At 41.8% G+C, this 20348-nt stretch overlaps 1 protein-coding gene across 3 annotated transcripts in view; it reads right to left on the bottom strand.

The window, feature by feature from the left end:
* The window catches only part of ctnnal1 (catenin (cadherin-associated protein), alpha-like 1), a 325158-nt gene that overhangs the window by 115376 nt on the left and 189434 nt on the right, over window positions 1-20348 (bottom strand). The window lies entirely within an intron of this gene.

Genomic DNA, 20348 nt, shown 5'->3' with positions numbered 1-20348 from the left:
TCCCTCTGATCCTCCACACTGCCAAGAGTCTTACCATTAATACTATATTCTGCCACATATTTGACCTACCAAAATGAACCACCTCATGCTCTCACCTACATTCTAAAGGTTTCAATGAGTTCCCCACTCATCCTTCTGAATTCCTGCAAGTACAGACCCAGAGCCATCAAGCATTCCTCGTATGATAACTTTTTCATTCCTGGAATCATCCTTGTGAACCTCCTCTGCACCCTCTCCTAAGATGAGCAGCCCAAAACTGTTCAACTGTTCAAAATTTTGTGTCTGTTGCTCTAGATTTCAGCATCTGTACATTCTCTTGTGTTTATAAAAGTGAGTTCCTATTCTGTGAAGCTGTGAGCAAGATGATCTCAAACAGGTAGAAAAAACATTTATACCACTGAGCATGAAAAGTTGTGTTAAACATATATACGTATGTGACAGCTGTGATTATGAGAGAATTGTTACTCATGGTGTGACAATTTTTTTAAAAAATGAAGAACATGACAAACACAACCAGCAGCAGATGGATTACTATGTTGATAAGTGTGAGGTGATGCATTTTGTTTAAAAAAAAACAATAGCAATTACAGAATCAAATTAGGTTCATTGCTACAAAAGAGTACAGGGATTTTGATGCAGCATGCTAACTTGAAAAAAAATTAAACAATATCAATGAAATCGATAATAAAGTTTAAAATTTCAAAACCATGAGCTCATGGTTAAAAATAGTGAGCTCATGGTTAAAACTCAGCCAGAACATGCCAGCATTCAAAAGTAGATTAGATTAGCTTTATTTGTCTCATGTACAAGATGATGAGAGGCATTGATCATCTGGATAGTCAGAGGCTTTTTCCCAGGGTTGAAATGGCTAGCATGAAAGAGCAGAAGGTGCCTGGAAGCAGGTACAGAGGAGATGTCAGGGTAAGTCTTTTACACAGAGAGTGGTAAGTGCAATGGACGGTAGTGGAAGCAGATATGATAGGGTCGTTTAAGAGACTCCTGGATAGGTACATGGAGCTTAGAAAAGTAGAGGGCTATGGGTAACCCCAGGTAATTTCTAAGGTAAGGACATGTTTGACACAGCTTTGTGGGCCAAAGGGCCTGTATTGTGCTGTAGGTTTTCTATGTACAGTACATGAAAACATATGGTGAAATATGTCTTTTGCAATAACAATCAACACAGTCCAAGGATGTGCTGGGGGCAGCCCGCATGCTTCTGGTGCCAACATAAAAAGCCAACCCTAACCAAACATCTCTGGAATGTGGGAAGAAACCAGATCACCTGAAGGACAGATTGGTATTGAGTTTCTAAAGTTGCAGAATCATCATTACTGTACAGAAAGAAACAAAGATGAATGATTTGAAAAGATAGAAAAGCTACAATCAATACACATTACAAGCTGAAGCAAGAAGTGTTTAAAATAATAACAACGTGAATAAGGGCAGATGGAAGCTATAGATGCAAGAACAAATGTATGCTTATTGTACAAGTATGGGTGGGAAATTGATTTCCAGGGATAATAACGCACGCATCAGTGACCAGGATGCTTCACTCCCTGAGAGTGACTGAATGCCTTCTGCGCACGGTTTGATGTGCAGAACAACGTACTGGTAAGGAAGGAACCCTTTTCCCGCCCAGTCCCTCCAGGGAGCAGACTCTCCATCTGCCTGAAGCTGAGGTGAAGAAAATCCTGGCCTGACCCAGCCCACACAAAGCTGTGAAGCCCAATAATATAGCAGGATGGGTGTTCAGACCATCTGACGGAGGTGCTGATAGATATATTTAACATCTCTCAGGAACAATTCATTGTCCCCTTGGGTTTCAAGGTGGCAACCATTATTCCAGTGCCAAAGGAGGAGGCAGCAACCTGCCTAAATGGCCAACATCCAGTGGCACTAACATCATCCATTGTGAAATGCTTTGAGCAGCTGGTCATGGAGCACATTAAAGCCTTTCTCCCAGCTACACTGGACCCTTTCCAGTTCGCTTATCGCTCAAGTTGATCCATTGATGATGCAATAGCCTCTGCCTTCTACTCTGTCCTGTCCCACCTGAAAAATGGGGTCTCATATGCTAGACCACTGTTTATAGACTTCAGTTCAGCATTCAACACCATCGTCCCTTTGAAACTGGTGGGAAACTGTCCTCACTGGGTCTGAACACCTCCCTCTGCAATTAGATATTAGTCTGCTTAACTGTAAGGCCACAGTCAGTCAGTGCAGACAGCAAAGTCTCTCGTCCCGTTACACTGAGCACTAGCACTCCCCAAGGCTGTGCACTCAGCCCGCTGCTGTTCACACTGCTGATGGGTGCCTGCTTCTCAGGATTCAGCTCAAACTGTGTCATCAAGTTTGCAGATAACATAACAGGTTTTGTCTTTATCAAGAACAATGATGAGACAAAATATACAAAGGAATTGGAGCGGCTGGTGGATTGGTGTGAGAAGAACAACCCAAGCCTGAACTTGGAGAAGATAAAAGAAATCAGTGTGGACTTCAGGAAGTGCAGACAAACCATCCCCCTCTGTGAATACATAGCTCTTCCATAGAGAGAGTTAAGTGCACCGAGTTCCTGGGAGTTCACATCACGGATGACCTCACCCGGTCCCTTAATATCACCTCCCTGAACAAGGCAACACAGCAGTGCTTCCACTTTCTGAGAAGATTAAGGCTCCCATCCCCCATCTTAACTGCATTTTACAGGAGCACCATTGAAAGCATCCTGACAAGTTGCATCACCGTCTGGTATGGGAGCAGTTGACCAACAGACTTGAATTTCCTACAAAGGACTGTGAAAACAGCTGAGAGGATCAAACGGGACTCCCTACCATCCATCGGAAACATTAATCCGAAGTGCTGCATACACAGGGCCCTTCATATTACTCTGGATTCCACCCATCCATCCAGCACCCTCTTTGACTTTCTACCATCAGGCAGGAGATGATGAGGCATAAAAACAAGAGTGGTCAGGATGAGAAACGGTTTCTTCCCCCAGACCGTTAGGCTTCTGAACTCCTGGCCGCATCATATTTGAAGTGTCACTGCTTAATCTATTCTGGTACCTCACAATATTTAATATTAATACACTTTAGTTTGTTATTTATGTGTGATTCTTCTGTAGATTTTTTCCTTACCTTCATAAGTTATCATGTATTATGTGTTATGTACTTTACACTCTGGTTCAGACAAACGACTTGTTTCTATATACATAATATGGTTTTATATACGTTATATAAATATATGTAGTTAAATGGCAATAAACTTAACTGCACTTGACACACTTGATACTTAGCAACATCTAAGATTCTTTGAGAAAAGTAGATGAAAGGGTGAAGGAATAAAGGACAAATAAGACAGGTTGCATGAAACAACAGACTAGTTGGATCAAACAGGATGCTGAGAACAGTACATTTCTCAAAATACAAATAAAAATCTTCCCCAATCAGAAACGATGGATGAACAGAGAGGTTCGCCTCCTGCTCAAAGCCAGAGATTCAGCCTTCAGGTCTGGAGACCGGGAGGCTTACAGCTCAGCCAGGGCCAACCTGAGGAGGGGAATCTCTCAGGCTAAACACACATACAAACAGAGAATCGAGGAGCATTTCAACTTCTCAGACCCCTGGCGCACGTGGCATGACATACAGGTCATTACAGACTTCAAACCACCTAGTACTCTGCCTCCTTCCACCTCTGCTTCCCTCCCTGATGAGCTCAATTACTTCTACGCTTGCTTTGACCGAGAGAACAAGGAGGTCACCCTCAAAGCGGATCTCCCACCTGGTGAACAGCCTCTCTCACTTTCCACCTCCGATGTTTGCGCCACCCTGAGCAGGGTTAAAGTACGGAGGGCAGCTGGCCCAGATGGAATAACTGGCCATGTGCTCAGAGTCTGTGCAGGGCAGTTGGCCAGGGTCTTCACGGACATTTTTAATCTGTCCCTGGACCAGGTAGTTGTCCCCACAAGCTTGAAGATTGCCACCATCGTGCCAGTGCCGAAGCATTCCACTGCCACGGGCCTGAATGACTTCCACCCAGTTGCACTCACCCCTATCATTGCAAAGTGCTTTGACAGACTGGTTCTATCACATCTGAAATCCTGTCTGCCCACTACCCTGGACCCCCATCAATTTGCCTATCGCACCAACAGGTCAACAGAGAACACCATCTCCACGGCACTTCACTCTGCCCTGACCCACGTGGACAGCCCCAACTCTTACATCAGAACTCTGTTCATTGACTTTAGTTTGGCATTCAATACTGTGATCCCCTCCAAGCTGATCGCCAAACTTCGCCAGCTTTGTATTAGCTCATCCCTCTGCAATTAGCGTTTTTGACTAACAGACCCCAATCAGTTAAGTTAGACAACCTCTCCTCCTCCACTCTCACCCTGAACAGCGGTGTCCCTCAAGGCTGTGTGCTGAGCCCTCTTCTGTACTCCCTTTTCACCTATGACTGCGTTCCTGTACATGGTTCTAACTCCATAATCAAGTTCGCAGACAACACCACAGTGGTTGGCCTGGTTAGAGGGGATGACAAGACGGCCTACAGGGACGAGGTCCAGCACCTGGCTGCGTGGTGTGCTGACAACAACCTGGCCCTTGACACCCAGAAGACCAAGGAGATCATTGTGGACTTCAGGCATGCTAGGAGCCACACTCACGTCCCCATCTACATCAACGGAGCTGTAGTAGAGCGCGTATCAAGCTTCAAATTCCTTGGTGTCCACATTTCCAAGGATCTCACCTGGTCCCTGAACTCCTCCATCATGATCAAAAAGGCGCAACAGCGCCTTTATTTCCTGTGGAGCATGAAGAAAGCTCACCTCTGTCCCAGGATACTGACGGACTTTTACCACCGTACCATTAAGAGCTTACTTACCAACTGCATCTCAGTGTGGTATAGCAATTATCCCGTATCAGACCGCAAAGCACTCCAGCAGGTAGTAAAAACTGCCCAGCGGATTATCGGCACCCAATTGCCCACCATTGAGAACATCTACCATAAACGCTGCCTGGGCAGGGTGAAAAGCATTATCAAGGATGCATCTCACCCTAATCATGGACTTTTTACTCTCCTCCCATCCGGTAGGCACTACAGGAGCCTCCGCTCCCACACCAGCAGGCACAGGAGAGCTTCTTCCCTGAGTCTGTGACCCTGCTGAACCTCACATCACAGCCCTAAGCAGTATTGCACCCATATTGTACTGTGTCAGTACTTTTATATTTGTGTGCTGTAGCACTTAATTTTTATTCACAGTTATTTTGTAAATAACACTATTCTTTGCATTTCTGGTTAGATGCTAACCACATTTTACTGGCTTTGCATTTGTACTGGGCACAATGACAATAAAGTTGAATCTAATCTAATCTAATCTAATCTAAGTAAAGCATAGAACAGACCTGCAATGTTGTGCTGACCTTTTAACCTTCTCCAAGATCAATCTAACCTTCCCTCCCACCCAGCCCTACATTTTTCCTATCCATGTGCCGATGTCACTAACGTATCTGCCTCTACCACTCTTTCCATTCACTTACCCCTCTGTATAAAGAAACTTCCCTCTGGCAGTCTCCCATCCTTTACTCCAATCACCTCGAAGGTATGCCCTGATATTAGCCATTGCTGCCCGAGGAAAAGGGTGTGAGCTGTCAACTCTGTCTTCGCCTCTTATCATCTCATTCACCTCTATTAACTCTGTCTCATCCTCCTTTGCTCACTCAATATTTCCTCATAAGACATATTCTCTAATCCAGGCAGAATGATGGAAAGTCTCCTCTATCCTCTCTTTTAAATCTTCCACATCCTTCCTATAATGAGGTGACCAGAATTAATCACAATACTCCAAGTGTGATAAAACTAGAGTTTAATAGAGATGCAACATTAGCTCACGGCACTTAAACTCAGTCCCCCACGAACCAAGGTCAACATACCATATACATTTTAAACTGCTTTATCAACACGTGTGGCAAATTTGAGGGATCTATGGACTTTTACCCCACAATCCCTCCAGTTCTCCATTCTGCTTGTATCACTTCACACTTTTCTGGATTGAACTCCATCTGCCACTTCTCAGCCCAGTTCTGCATCCAGTCAATGTCCTGTTGGACCATATGACAACCTTCTACACTATCAACAACACCATCAATTTTTGAATCATCCGCAAACTTACTCACCCACTCTTCCACTTCCTCATCTAACTCATTTGTAAAAGACGCAAAGAGCAGGGTCTAGAACAACAGTCATTAACCTCAAGGCAGAATAATCTCCAACTACTGCCACCCTCTGCCTTCTGTGGGCAAACCAATTCAAAATCCAGGCAGCTGACACAGGAGGGAATTCGGTGAACAGAGCTTGAGCTAGACCCAGACAGGTAGAGAGGCATGCCAGTCCCGACTCTTAGGGTATCATTTGGGACCAATCTGTCAGTGGGTTAGACAATAAGATATAGGAGTAGAATTAGGCCATTAGTTCCATTGAGTCTGCTCTGCCATTTCATCATGGCTGAACCATTTCCCTCTCAGCCCTATATATTCTTGTCCTTTTGAAATGAATGCCAATATTGCATTTGCCTTCCTCAGTACTGACTCACCTACAAGTTAATCCCGCATGTGGACTACCAAAGTGCGTGACCATACACTTCCCGACACTGTATTCCATCCCTTTCTCCTAATCTGACCAAGTCTTTCTGCAGATAACGCTCTACGCTAGTATCTTTCCTGCAATACCATGGACTCTTAACTTTTTAGGGAGCCTTATGTGCAGCACCTTGTCAAGAGCCTTCTGAAAATACAACTACACAACATCCACCAATTCTCCTTTGGGTTGTGTTGAGATAACCAGGGAAGGTCAAGCACCAGTAGCAGATCAGGCGAACCAACCAGACAGGAGAGTTGTTCCTAATGATTGCCTTCAAGAAAAAGTAGGAGAGTTTCTGTGGAAAGGTGGAGTTTTCCCTAATTCTACCCACCAATGCCTTCTTTGTTTCCTCTTCTAGCTCTCCTAAGTCCCTTCATATGCTCCTTCTTGGCTACTTTATAACTCTAAAGAGCTCCATCCGATCATTGATTCCTGAGGTAAATGTACCAATAGTCAAGAGGAGGAAGGAAGCTGTTTAATGTTTCAATAACTTTAGTAATTTCTGCTTTGTCTTGTGTAAAACAAAGAACGGGTGATTTTAAATGTCTGATCAATGGAAAAAGCCATTGAACTGAGGAAGCTCCCATGACCAGAAGGTTTGCAATTTCAACCAGTGATTTTGGGTCATTCCCAAATATCCATGTACCATACCAATTTGTTTGAAAAGCAAACTAGGATTGGGTCTAAGTAGAACTTCTGAAGTACAGTACAATGGAACAACAATGTTCTTCTGGGTCATTATGCTAGCAGAGAATTCACTCTCCTTGACCATAAATCCTGGGCACAGTTCTAACCAAAAGTGCTTAGAGATGGTGACATTGAGAATTTAGTGAAATTTAGGACTAAATTCTTATGTTTTGCATTTGCATCAGATTAACAGTTAAAAACGCTGAAAAGTAACTTGCTGGCACTTTTTAAACATCCTGTGAAACAAAATGCATCGCATAAATACAGGTTCTTAAATTATGATGGTAAAAGTGCTAAAAGTGCTAAGTACAAAATTCAACCTCTGACAGCTTATAGAATGAACTAAACAGTAAAGAAAATATTCCTTTTTTTGATTGAAGATGATTACTTGGACAGACTCGCCACTGGGAATGTCACTCAAACATTTGAAAGGTTTGGAACACAGGCTGATAAATTGGGTTTCAACGCCAACAAGAACAGCCACAGATGGACAACCTGATGGAAAGGTGATGAAAACTAACCAGCTCTAAACGAGGAATAATCTGCACTTTATTTTATTCACTCAAAGAATGCAGGATACACAAGCTGAGCCAGCATATAATTACTCATCAGAAGGTGTTATCATTATTACTTAGAGATAAAGCATGTTCACAGACCCTTTAGCCCAATGAGCACACACCACTCAATTATACACAAGTTACTAATTAACTGAGTGATTCATACAGCTCTGGAATATGGGAGCAAATAGAAAGCAAGTAACGAATAGGAATAATTTTGGATCTCCCCCTCCCCCTCCCACCTTCAAACCTCTTACTAGCTCTTCTTTCAGTTAGTCCCGATGAAGGGTGTCGGCTCAAAACGTCAACTGTACCTCTTCCTACAGATGCTGCCTGGCCTGCTGCGTTCACCAACAACTTTTACGTGTGTTGCTTGCAAATAGTAAGCTGTCTTCTTGAACCCCTTCAGTCAGCGAACAGAGAGAAATACAGCACTGTACAGGCCATTCAGCCCACAATGCTGTCCCAATCTTGATGCCAATTTATACTAGATGTCCTCCTGTGTATTATCCATGCCTCTCCATTCCTGGCCTATTTATTTGTTGATCTAAAAGCCTTTTAAATTCCATCAAACTGCCTGCTTCCACTACTGCCTCTGCCATGACACCTACCAAGCTCTGTGCAAAAAATCTTGCACTTTACCTTTAAACTTTACCCCTCTCAGCTTAAAAGCAAGTCATCTAGTGTTTGAAATTTCTATCCTGGGAGTAAGATTCTGACTATCTATCCTAGTTATGCCTCTCATAATTTAAAGAAACACCTCTATCATGTCCCCCCTCAGCCCCTGACACTCTAGGATTAGAACCAGAATCAGTTTATTATCACCGGCATGTGATGTGAAATTTCTTAACTTAGCAGCAACAGTTCAATGCAATACATAATCTAGCAGAGAAAAGAATAATAACAATAAATTCAATTTAAAGTAATAATAAGTAAATCAATTTCAGTATACATATATGAATACATTTTAAAAAGTGCAAATACAGAAATACTGTATATTAAAAAAGTGAGATTGTGTCCAAATATTCAATGTCCATTTAGGAATCAGATGGCAGAGGGGAAGAAGCTGTTCCTGAATCGCTGACTGTGTGCCTTCAGGCTTCTGTACCTCCTACCTGATGGTAACAGTGAGAAAAGGGCATGTCCTGGGTGCTGGAGGTCCATAATAATGGACGCTGCCTTTCTGAGACACTGCTCTCTGAAGACGTCCTAGATACTTTGTAGTCTAGTGCCCAAGATGGAGCTGACTAGATTTACAATCTTCTGTAGCTTCTTTCAGTCCTGTGCAGTAGCCCCTCCATACCAGACAGTGATGCAGCCTGTCAGAATGCTCTCCACGGTACAACTATAGAAGTTTTTAAGTGTATTTGTTGACATTCCAAATCTCTTCAGACTCCGAATGAAGTATAGCTGCTGTCTTGCCTTCTTTATAACTAAATTGATATATTGGGACCAGGTTAGATCTTGACCCCCAGGAACTTGAAACTGCTTACTCTCTCCACCTCTAATCCTCTATGAGGATTCATATGTGCTCTTTCGTCTTACCCTTCCTGAAGTCCACAATCAGCTCTTTCGTCTTACTGACACTGAGTGCCAGGTTGTTGTTGCGGAACGACTCCACTAGTTGTCATAGCTCACTCCTGTACGCTCACTCGTCATCACCTGAGATTCTACCAACAAGGGTTGTATCGTCAGCAAATTTATAGATGGTATTTGAGTTACACCTAACCACATAGTCATGTGTATATAGAGAGTAGAGCAGTGGGCTACCCCTGAGGTGTGCCAGTGTTGATTGTCAGCGAGGATGATATGTTATCACCAATCCACACAGATTGTGGCCTTCTGCTTAGGAAGTCGAGGACCCAATTGCAGAGGGAGGTACAGAGGCCCAGGTTCTGCAACTCCTCAATCAGGATTGTGGGAATGATGGTGTTAAATGCTGACCTATAGTCGATGAACAGTATCCTGACATAGGTGTTTGTATTGTCCAGGTGGTCTAAAGACGTGTAGAGATTGCATCTACCATTTTCCTATTGTGGCGATAGGCAAATTGCAATGGGTCCATGTCCTTGCTGAGGCAGGAGTTCAGTCTAGTCACGACCAACCTCTCAAATCATTTCATCACTGTCGATGTGAGTGCTACCGGGCGATAGTCATTAATGCAGCCCACATTATTCTTTTTAGGCACTGGTATAATTGTTGCCTTTTTGAAGCAAGTGGGAATATCCCCCCATAGCAATGAGAGGTTGAAAATGTCCTTGAGTACTCCCACTAGTTGGTTGGCACAGGTTTTCAGAGCCTTACCAGGTACTCCACCGAGACCTCCCACCTTGCGAGGATTCACTCTCTTTAAAGACACCCTAACATTAGCCTCTGAGATGGAGATCACAGGGTCATCAGGTGCAGCAGGGATCTTCACAGCTGTAGTTGTGTTCTCCCTTTCAAAGCAGGCATAGAAGGCATTGAGTTCATCTGGTAGTGAAGCATCGCTGCCATTCATGCTATTGGGTTTCACTTTGTAGAAAGTAATATCTTGCAGACCCTGCCAGAGTTGCCGTGCATCCGATGTCGCTTCCAACCTCATTCAAAATTGTCACCGAGCTTGAAATAGTGCTCCACAATTCATACAACACACATCAAAGTTGCTGGTGAACACAGCAGGCCAGGCAGCATCTCTAGGAAGAGGTACAGTCGACGTTTCAGGCCGAGACCCTTCGTCAGGACTAACTGAAGGAAGAGTGAGTAAGGGATTTGAAAGTTGGAGGGGGAGGGGGAGATCCAAAATGATAGGAGAAGACAGGAGGGGGAGGGATAGAGCCAAGAGCTGGACAGGTGATTGGCAAAAGGGGATACGAGAGGATCATGGGACAGGAGGTCCGGGAAGAAAGACGGGGGGTGGGGGGAACCCAGAGGATGGGCAAGAGGTATATTCAGAGGGACAGAGGGAGAAAAAGGAGAGTGAGAGAAAGAATGTGTGCATAAAAATAAGTAACAGATGGGGTACGAGGGGGAGGTGGGGCCTTAGCGGAAGTTAGAGAAGTCGATGTTCATGCTATCAGGTTGGAGGCTACCCAGACGGAATATAAGGTGTTGTTCCTCCAACCTGAGTGTGGCTTCATCTTTACAGTAGAGGAGGCCGTGGATGGACATGTCAGAATGGGAATGGGATGTGGAATTAAAATGTGTGGCCACTGGGAGATCCTGCTTTCTCTGGCGGACAGGGCGTAGATGTTCAGCAAAGCAGTCTCCCAGTCTGTGCCGGGTCTCGCCAATATATAAAAGGCCACATCGGGAGCACCGGACGCAGTATATCACCCCAGTCGACTCACAGGTGAAGTGTTGCCTCACCTGGAAGGACTACTCCACAATTCATACCTCGTTTTCTGGTACAGGCCTGGGTTGCCAGACTTGACTGCAACAGATCTAGCCTTCAGCAGACGACATACCCCCCGGTTCATCCACCACTTTTGGTTTGGGAATGTACAGTAAGTTTTTGTAGGCGCACACTCATCCACACAGGTTTTAATGAAGTCGGTAACAACCGCAGCATACTCATCCAGGTTCGAAGATGAATCCCTGAATACAGTCCAGTCCACCGATTCAAAGCAGTCCTGTAGGCACTCCTGTGCCTCCCTTGTCCAAACCTTCTTGGTCTTTACTGCTGCTGCTCTAGCAACCCAAGTTTGTGCAACGTTTCCTTTTACCCTCATACCCTCTAATCTAGGGAGTGTCCTGGTAAAGCTCTTCCACTGCGCCCTCTCCACAGATACCAAAACCGTCCTATAATGGGGTGACCAGAATTGCATCCAATACTCCAAAGAAGGTCTGACTGAAGTTTTATACAGCCGCAGCACCACTTCCTTACTCTTCTACCCAACATCCCTCACATGCCATGTGTCATCTTTACCACCTTATCCACCTACATCGTCACTTTCAGTGAACTATGGATTGGGACCCAAGATTTCTTGTTTCATTTGACCTCCCAAAGTACAACAACTTGCCTGGATTAAACTCCATCAGCCACTTCTCTGCCCATATCAGTAACTGATCTATATCTCACTATATTCTTTACACTGTGCACAACTTCACTAATCTTGGTGTCATCCTCAAACTTGCCAACCCACCCATTTACATTTTCATCCAAATCATATCACAATATATATCGCAAACAACACAGGTCCCAGCGCCAACCCTTTTGGAATACTACTGGTCATGAACCTCCAGCCGGAATAAAAGCCTTCCACCCCAACTCCCTGTCTTCTACGGACAAACCGGTTCAAATCTGAACTTGCAATTCACCCTGCATCTTTATCTTCTAAATCAACCTACAATGAGCGACTCCGAGTTTAGACTGAGATCCTTGATGCGGTATTCAAATATTGCATTGATGTCAAAGGTGAGTGAGAGTGAAAGAGGTACACACAATTTGTTTTAATAATTTCAAGCACTGAGTGTTTTTGGAGGAGTATCGGCCAGTAAAGTGAAGAATATTCCAACATACTTCTGCCTGTTACATTGCAGGTAGTAGGGAAATTTTCATGTGACAGAAGGCAACTCAAGATCTGAACATTGTCTAGCTCCTAAAACCTGTATGGATGAGTGTGTGCCCACAAAGACTTGCTGTACATTCCCAAACCAAAACCTCCCTATGGAATTAGATCCTCAACTTCCTAACTGGAAGACCACAATCTGTGCAGACTGGTGATAATATCTCCTCCTCACTGATGTTCAACACAGGTGCAGCTCAGGGTGTGTGCTTAGCCCACTGCTCTACTCTCTCTATACCCATGACTGTGTGGCTACGCATAGCTCAAATACCATCTATAAATTTGCTGATGATACAACTATTGTTGGTAGAATCTCAGATGGTGATGAGAGGGCGTACAGGAGCGAGATATGCCAACTAGTGGAGTGGTGTCACAGCAACAACCTGGCACTCAATCTCAATAAGACAAAAGAGCTAATTGTGGACTTCAAGAAGGCTATGACGAAGGAGCATATACCAATCCTCATAGAGGGATCAGAAATGGAGAGAGTGAGCAGTTTCAAGTTCCTGGGTGTCAAGATCTCCGAGGACATAATCTCGTCCCAACAAATCGATGGAGTTATAAAGAGGGCAAGACAGCATCTATACTTCATTAGGAGTTTGAAGAGATTTGGTATGTCAACAAATACACTCAAAAACTTCTATAGTTGTACCGTAGAGAGCATTCTGACAAGCTGCATTACTGTCTGGTATGGAGGGACCGAAAGAAGCTGCAGAGGTTGTAAGTTTAGTCAGCTCCAACTTGGGTACTAGCCTACAAAGTACCCAGGACATCTTCAAGGAGCAGTGTTTCAGAAAGGCAGCGTCCATTATTACGGACCTCCAGCAACCGGGGCATGCCCTTTTCTCACTGTTATCATCATGTAGGAGGTACAGAAGCCTGAAGGCGCACACACTCAGCAATTCAGGAACAGCTTCTTCCCCTCGGCCATCCAATTCCTAAATTGATATTGAACCCGTGAACACTACCACCTCACTTTTTATATATACATATATATATATTATTTGTTTTTTGCACAATTTTTAATCTATTCAATATACATCTACTGTAATTAATTTACTTATTTGTTATTATTTTTTCTTCTTCTTCTATATTATGTATTGTGTTGAATTGCTGCTGCTAAGTTAACAATTTGTTAGCCATGGCAGTCATGGTCTGTTTGAATTTCTGTCAAAGTAATGCCAGGACATTAATGGCAGTAAACATAGGAATTTATTTGAACGTGTAGATGATCAGTGATCGTTTTATTGGAGATGGTCATCACTAGCGCTCATATGGGTAAATGTTACTTCAAATGCCTGAATGTTGTCTAGTTCCTATTGCTTACAGACATTGTTGGCTGCTTTATTTTGGTGAGGAGGCAAGTGGAATGGAGAATCAAACAACCATCAACAGATACCCCTACTTTTGAATATTATCATGGAAGGTTATAGATGAAACAGCAGAAAATTGTTGGGCCTAAGATAATGTTCTGAGGAACCTCAGTCATTATGCTCAGAGGGTGAGATCAATGGCCTCCAAAAACCATGGCCACCTTCTGTTAGTGTGACCTATGTTAAGAGATGCTTGAGAATAGACTAATGGAGCGGTATTCAGCCAACTGGAACTGTCATATTTGTAGGCAAAATATAGGAAGGTTTTGCTTGATATATCGGCTAGCACACATTCACGTTGCAACAGTTCTGAACCACAAGTGTTCAGTGCTTTCACAGCAATGTTGTTGCATCCTAACATCTGAGGAGCATGCGTTTGTCTTGTTTTACAGCTTCATCAAGCTGGCACCTTTTTCCATACACTTGATATCACAGTCAGCCATCCTTCTGCAGTACACCACTAACCAGCGTTGATCCACTGACTTTATATGAAGGTAGATTGAGGGATGGTCCAACGTACTGTAGGACTGTCCATTTTTTAAACTGTCATCTGTATTCCTGGTAAATCGGTTTAATGCCACACACAAGAGTTTCTTTGACAGCTAGACAGAATTGCATCCCAACAACAGTTGTATAGTAATCAAATCACAAACAAGAGAAAATCTGCAAATGCTGGAAATCCAAACAAGTCACAGAAATGCTGGAGGAACTCAGCTGACCAGGCAGCATCTAATGAAAAAAAGTACAGTTGATGTTTTGGACTCAGACCCTTCGACAGGACTGGAGAGAAAAATAAGATGAGTAGTAGGCTTAAAAGGTGGGGGGGGGGAGGGAGGGAGGGAGGGAGGGAGGGAGAGAGAGAGAGAGAGATAGATAGATAGATAGATATGGAGATGAAGTAAATAGCTGAGAAGTTGATTGGTGAAAGAGACACAGGCCTGGAGAAGGGGGAGTCCGATAGGTGGGGATAGAAGGCCATGGAAGAAAGAAAAAGGGGGAGGAGCACCAGAAGGAGGTGATGGGCAGGTAAGAAAAGGGAGGGGGAAAAGGAAACGGGGACAGTTGAAGGACAGGGCTGGGGTGTGGGTCATTACTGGAAGTTCGAGAAATTGATGTTCATACCATCAGGTTGTATAGTAGTCACTTCCAGCAATGCTGTTACAGACAGTACAGATAATTTGGTTGAAAATGAGGTCAAGAAGGGTTATCCCAAATGAAATGAGGTCCTTAGTTGAGAATGCTACAGCGTATGAATTTAGCCTATACAGAGGCAAGTCATCTCACATCACTGCGCAAAGAAAAAAGATTAGATCATTAGACCATTAGGTGCTGAAAATGCAACTTGTCTTTTCATTTAGTTGTTGACTGCTTGACATTGAAAGGCAATTGCCTATGTATAATTCAGCTCACACAGTATCTCCAGAAAAATGAAACCACACGGGTGTATTATTTAATTATTTCAGCCTAGTAAACTAAATACAGAAATAAATAGGCAACAATAAAGCTGACAAAAAAGTGCGTCAACAGACAGGTATACATCTAAAAAGCTTTCACATTCCATTCAGCTATATCTCGTAGTAGTGAGAAATTCTTAGCCAGCACAGGCACATCCTATCATTAAACAAAATTATCATTTTCACAGACAGCAAAAGCAATAAATTTCCAAAATGTATTTGGTACTACTTCTTAGGTAAGTTATTTTAGTACTGAAGTGGATGCAGGAAATGAATTAACCGATGAGTAAGTAAACAAAGTTAGCTATCAATCTGCCGCTATGAGAATATTTTGCAAGTTTTGACCGTAAGAACTGTGAAAAATGAACTAACAGAGTTCTTTAAAAAGATGAAGTATTTGTCAAGAGTGGTATAGATAGAAAGTTCCCCCTTGTGGGGAAAGAGCATATTGAGAGACTATTTTACAAGATATTCATCAATAAATTCAATAACGTAATGATGGGGGATATCAACATGTAGGTAAATTGGGAACATCAGGATGGTGCTGAATCAAAAGAGAAGTTATTTTGAAGAATGCCTATGAGATGGCTTTTTAGAGTAGCTTGTAGTTGAACCTACCAGAGAAAAAGCAATTCTGGATTGGGTGTTGACTAATGAACCAGATTTGATTAAGGAGCTTAAGGTAAAGGTACCCTTAGGAGACAATGATCATTATTGGATAGAATTCACCCTGTAGTTTGAAGGGGAGAAGCTAAAATCAGATGTATCAATATTACATTTGCGTAAAAGTAACTACAGAGCCATAAGAAAGGAGCTGGTCAAAGTTGAGCAGGAGGGGACACTAGCAGGAATGACAGTACAACAGCAACGGCTGGAGTTTCTGGAAGAAACTCAGAAGAAACAGGATTGGTTCATCACAAAGAAGAAGTCTTCTAAAGGGAGGAGGAGGCAACCATGGTTGACAAAGGAAGTCAAAGAGACCATAAAAGCAAAAGAGATGGCATATAATATAACAAAGACAAGTGGAAAGTTAGACAATTGGGAAGCTTTTAAAAACCAACTGAAGGCAACTAAAAAAAGTAATAAAAGAAAAATGAGATAAACGTGCGAATAATATAAAAGAGGACACCAAAAGTTATTTTCAGATATATAAAGAGTAAAAGAGAGGTAATGTGGGACATTTAAAAATGATGTTGGAGAGATACAAGTGGCGGACAAAAACAGAAGATGAACTGAGTAAGTATTTTGCATCTGTCTTCACTGTGGAATATGCCAGTAGCATGTCAGGAAGTGTCAGGGGGCAGAAGCTACTTGGGAAGCTGGAAGGTCTGAAGATGAATAAGTCACCTGGACCAGATAGACCATAGCCAATGTAGTCTGAAAGAGGTAACTAAGAAGATTATGGCGGCATTAGTAGTAATATTTCAATAATTATTGGATTCCAGGATGGTTCTAAAGGACTGGAAAATCGCAAATGTCACTCCACCCCTCAAGAAGGGAGGGAGCCAAAAGACATGGCATTACAGGAAAGATACTAGCATGGATAGAAGATTGGCTGACTGGCAGAAAGTAAAGAGTGGGAATAAAGGGGGCCTTTATTGGTTGGCTGCAGGTGGCTAGTGCTGTTTCACATGGGTCAGTGTTGGGTCCACTACCTTCCACGTTTTATGTTAATGTTCTGGATGACAGAATTGATGGCTTTGTGGCCAAGTTTACAGATGATACAAAGATAGTTGGAGGGGCAGGTAGTTCTGAGGAACTGGGGAGCTTGCAGAAGGACCTGGACAGATTAGGAGACTGGGCAAAGAAGTGTCAGATGGAATACAGTGTAGGGGAGTGTATGGTTATGCACTTTGGTTGATGAAGTAAAGGCATAGTCTATTTCTTTAAATGGAGAATGAATTCAGAAATTGCAGCTGCAAAGGGACTTTGGAGTCCGAGTGTAGCATTCCCTAAAGGTTAACTTAGAGCTTGAGTCAGTAGCAAGGAAGGCAAATGCAATGTGAGTATTAATTTGAATGGACTAGAATATAAAAGCAAGGATGTGATGCTAAGGTTTTATAAAGTATTGATCAGACCAAATTTAGTGTACTGCACACAGTTTTTGGCTCCATATGTAATGAAGAATATGCTGGCATTGAAGGGGGTCCAGTGGGGTTTACAAGAATAATCTAAGGAATTAAATGGTTAATATTTGAGGAGAATTTGACAGAGAGACAGACTTAATAAGGGACATAGTGGCATTGGAGGCAGACCAAACTAATTTTTGGGCTGAGACTCTTCATCAGGACTCAAAACGTCAGCTGTTTAGCTCTTTTTCATAGATGTTGCTTACCTTCTGATTTCCTCCAGCATTTTGTATATGTTGTTTGGATTTCCAGCATTTACTGATTCCCTCATGCTTGTGGTCATTTTTCTATCTTCTTGTGTTCTCGTGACCATAGCTTTCCATTATTTTTCTCTCTCTAACTGTCTCTATTAGCTACTCAACTGGATAAATTTCTACAACCATTCTCACGACAATTTTGGCCTTGCCTTACCAGAGATGTCTCCTTTATTTTATCCTTTCCCCATTTTACTGCAGTGTAAAACTAAATTATGCTTTCTTGTTCCCTGTTCTGACAAACTGTTGATCTGAAACATTAACTCTCATGGTCTTTCCACAGATAATAAGAAAATCACACCTGTTAAGTAAGCATTTTGCATCTATTTTCACAGAAAATAGCAGTAATTTAACATTAACACATTTCTAGGACCTGGTGATTTTCATCCGAAGTATTTAAAGGAATACTGTCGATAAGGAAACTGCAGATATATTAATTAGATTTCCAGAAGACTGAAAAATTGCATACACCAGGCCTTTGCATACAGAAGAGTTAATTTATTTGAAATCCATGATAATGGGAAGTTGCTGGAACATATCATCCACACTCAACAGCTAGGTAATGGGAAAAGCAAGTCAGTATGAATTTTTTAACATTAATGTCATATTTACCTAATCTACTTAATTCTTTCTAAAGCTGGCACTACACGATGAATTAAGAGAATCTATACACAGGCTGAGCATCCCTTAACCGAAATTCCTAAATCCTAAAACCTCTGGAATCCGAAGTTTTTTTGTGTGCTGACAATACATCACAAAAGGAAAATTCTACAATGCACTGGGAAGATTCCCAGGTAATGCACAAGTGTGTGCATACCACAGACAGTTTTGAGTTGTGACCTCACATAAGTAACGAATAGAAGTTAATGAAAAATAAAAATAAAGTGAAAAATGAAGATCCAATTGTGTATTGAAAGAGTGGAGTGAATATATGCTGCTTAACGGAATGCTGATCATAGAAAAGCAAAGATCTATCATGACGAACTGAAAATTAGAGGTTATTGTGAATATTCAGCAGACTCATTGCAGAAATGTAAGAAAAGGCACGACATTAAATTTTTAAAGATTTGTGGTGATAAATCGTCTGCTGATCACAAAGCAGCAGAGAAATTCATTCATGAATTTGTCAAGATTGTCACTGATGAGCATCTAACACATTGAACGGCTGCATCAGTACATATGTGTGACGAAGAAGTGTAAGGCAACGACTGCCTAGCGGTAGCACATAAATCTCTAGTCAGGAACGATGTCCACCTTGGTGGCTGAGGTAGTGATTGCTTATCTTTACGTTGGTTCAGTGTACACATTGTTGTTTAATGCATAAAATGATTACAAATATTAGAATCAAACTACCTTCAGGGTATAGGTATAAGCTTTATATATAATGTAAAGGTATTTCATCCTATCCCCAAGGTATATCTCATTATATAGATGCAAATATTCCAAAATCCAAAAAAATCCGATCCAAAATAATTCTGACTCCAAGCATTTCAGATAAGAGGTGTTCATCCTGTTTACTGTATGTAGACTTATAAAAAACGATTAAGATCTTATTCAAGGTCTTTTACCAAAACATAATAAGCCCTGATTTGAAATTAATTTTGATTAAATAGACAAGATATGATGTTGATATTGTGCAGGAATGTATGAGGGCAAGTTCCATCAACATATTTTGCATTCTCTTGTGCTTTCTAATTAAGATGTATTTAATAATTATATTGCTATTAATACAATGTTGAAGTAGATATTAAAAACCATTTCATCTAATGGAAAGATTCAGAGCAGAAAGAAAACAGTGAAATCCAGAATAACACTTACCACAGAGGGTGGCAGAATTGTAACATTGGTTCAAACTTCCCCATAGTTTGTGAATACAGTCAATTGAAACTTACTGAATCATTATCAATAGGTGTTTGTTAGCTAGTGTTTGGTTGGGAAAATTAAGTCAAATTGAATAGAGCACTGGACAATTCTGCCATGATACAAGTGAATAGTGGAATATTCAAGATGTTGAATTCCCCTTTCTTCTTTCTCCTTTCTATTGTACATTTTCTTTGACTTGAACTCTGAATGCTCTGCAAGGAGCTTTAAAAAAGCCACAATGGAGCTTTCCAGGGATTTGTATTGTACTTGGCAACTTATCACTATTTCTCCATTCCAAAATTCCTTCTGAAGACACAAACTGAGTACAGTAACTAATCACTTTTGTGTTTTTTAATATATTTATAGCTACATTTTTTGGGTTTGGAAAATTTGGTAAGGAAAATAGCTTAAGGTTGCTTCCAGAATAATTTACCAAGATTGCAGTTCTGTATAAAATGGTAAATATCATGTTCCATCACAGCTATATTTTCAAGCCATAATCAAAATATACATATCTTGGTTTGCAATGACAAAAATATACTAGGAAGCAATAAAGTCAGGAAAACTAACGGCTTCTGAATTTGTTCTGACAGCTTACCAAATGTGTATCTTGTTTTACGGTGGTTGGCATCCAGCTTAATGGTGCATTACCGCCTTACCAAATGTGGACATTTTGTTCTTGTGTGGTTGGCTAACGAGGCTGCGTTACATCATTGCCATTCAACCAATAAGAATGCAATTCAGAATGATCCTTCTTAGTGCTGACTAAATGAACACTAATTCTCAGTCATGTTCCTTGAGTGCTAAGTGATAAGCTATTCTACAATTTTTTGTAACATTATTCTCTATTC

Source organism: Mobula birostris, chromosome 3 (assembly GCF_030028105.1).
Source record: "Mobula birostris isolate sMobBir1 chromosome 3, sMobBir1.hap1, whole genome shotgun sequence".
NCBI lineage: Eukaryota > Metazoa > Chordata > Chondrichthyes > Myliobatiformes > Myliobatidae > Mobula > Mobula birostris.
Note: the sequence above shows the minus strand (reverse complement) of the source record. Positions and strands in the feature narration are given on the sequence as shown.